The sequence below is a fragment of the Capsicum annuum genome, unplaced genomic scaffold (genome assembly GCF_002878395.1).
Source record: "Capsicum annuum cultivar UCD-10X-F1 unplaced genomic scaffold, UCD10Xv1.1 ctg68487, whole genome shotgun sequence".
In the NCBI taxonomy this organism is placed as follows: domain Eukaryota; kingdom Viridiplantae; phylum Streptophyta; class Magnoliopsida; order Solanales; family Solanaceae; genus Capsicum; species Capsicum annuum.
Window position 1 is genome coordinate 1 of NW_025878027.1, and position 1,979 is coordinate 1,979.

General features: G+C 37.1%; 1 long non-coding RNA gene across 1 annotated transcript; it reads right to left on the bottom strand.

The window, feature by feature from the left end:
• Window positions 1-55: 55 nt before the first annotated feature.
• On the bottom strand, window positions 56-1,952 carry LOC124894035. The gene is made up of 3 exons (XR_007050983.1): window positions 1,664-1,952; window positions 1,477-1,578; window positions 56-923 (listed from the first exon to the last, which is right to left on the bottom strand). It is a non-coding gene; the product is annotated as an uncharacterized LOC124894035 (long non-coding RNA).
• Between the last annotated feature and the right edge of the window lie 27 nt (window positions 1,953-1,979).

Below are 1,979 nucleotides of genomic sequence, written 5' to 3' on the forward strand. Positions count from 1 at the left end.
ATTTACAAAGACAACTGAGCAAGTTCAGTATTCAAGCGTATATAAAATGCAACACAAAGGTTTCCATGCAAACAAATTAACTAAAGCTCCTTATTAAGTGGCTTGATTCTGCTGGACAATGACACATGGAGCAATATTAACAGAGCAATTCTTTCAACAAAGAGGCCTGACTATATGCAGAAAGTGCAACATGTGTGAAATGGAGTCCGAGTATGTTAACTAACTCCTATTACACTGTCCAATAGCCTGGCAGTTGTGACAGTTACTTTTAACATTTTTGAAGTAAAGAGAATCATGCCAATTGCCAAGATCCATGAAGGAATTTAACTTTGCTGAACAGGAAAAGGCGTGGGGAAAGGAAAGAGACACATATGGAAAACCATACCTTCATCGTGTGACTAGCTTTGTGTGATGTGTGATGTGTGTGTGTTTTGGGTGTGGGTGCGGAGGGCCTCCACATGAGATGTAGCTCCATGTGGTTCTTTGGAAAGAGAGAAGTAAGAGGCCTTTTGAAGGGGGTGGATAATGATTGCGCACAGTTGAGAAATAACCTCCTATAGTTACTTTTTTGTGCACCGACAAGGTTCTTGTGAGGATAAATTTATTGGATGCCTTTGAAAGAGAACTTTTTGGTGATAAGGTAAATAATTTTATAATGATTCGGAAAATCTGTTTACCAAAGACAGAATAAAACAAAAGGAGAAAAAGAAAAGAACTTCTAGAGCTATCTCTATCATTTCACATGCATACAAATTAAGAAACGAAAACATACTCCGTGGCATGGAAAGTAGAAGACCAACTAAAGTTCAAATATGGAGGAGAGTTCTAGAACAAGTTGCTTTGCATGTCTTTCTGATATGTGGACATAAATACTGCTCCACTCAAGCAGGTAAAGGCCATAAACAGCCACTATGGTCATCAACCTGAACACATCACATGCAATCTAAGTATTTCTGTCAGAAGACATTTGAGTATCAGTATTCTATCTCACTAAATGTAAGTTACAGTCATTCTTTGCCCGACATAAGGCGTTTCCTCTCCAGTTAATTAGCCATAAGGACCAAAATGAGAGGCATATTCTCTAGTAAGCAAAAAAATGGATGGGGCTTTTAGCAAGCAATTATCAGGCCTTATGTTCAACTCATCGATTTAGCAGTTACCTTATGAAAAAAACTATTCACTTAGCAGTTACGTATGGCTGAGGAGTCACCGGTACAACAGACTACAACTTCTAGTCTTGCAGAAATATAACTCTATATTTTAGCATTGATAACTCTAAACACAAAATATAAATAGCTTAGCATGGTTACAAGATTTTATTAGTTTTGATTCCTTGTCCAACATTTAGCTGATCATGCAACTTTTTGATAAGGGAATAAATTATTCACGATCCCTTATTTGAAATATGAAATAAGATGTGCAACCTGGAAATATAAAAGATAGAGGGTGTGCCAACTATGCATTGTAGAGTTTCACCTGATTTGTATTCACTAGGACTGCTTCAATGGCCCATGAATCCTCCAGAGAACTGAGCTTTGTAGAGACACACAGACTATTATCGTGTCCAGAAATTTGATCCTGGGATTTGAAATAAAAACACATTTCAGGTAATTGGATTTGAGATAGATGGTATTCTGAAACCAACCAAGAAGGAAAAATTCACCAAATTAGACGGGAAAGGTCTCTCAGCAACTGCATGGGAAAGTGCTTGTATGGCTGTCTGCTGTTGCTCTGTTAATGGAGCATTCTGTAAGAAGAAAACTAGGTAAAGTCGTTAAAGATATAAACATCAAGATAGCCACTAACTCTGATTAAGTTGATCAAAAGGAAAAACTTTCAATAGACATGAAAGACACGCATGTGCTACACCTACATACAAACATTTCTTTTCTATCAATACAAACAATATCGTTTGACATGGTGAGGGCCACAAAATGAAAAAACAAAAATCAAATCCAGGATGGAGGTGATTATTGCTA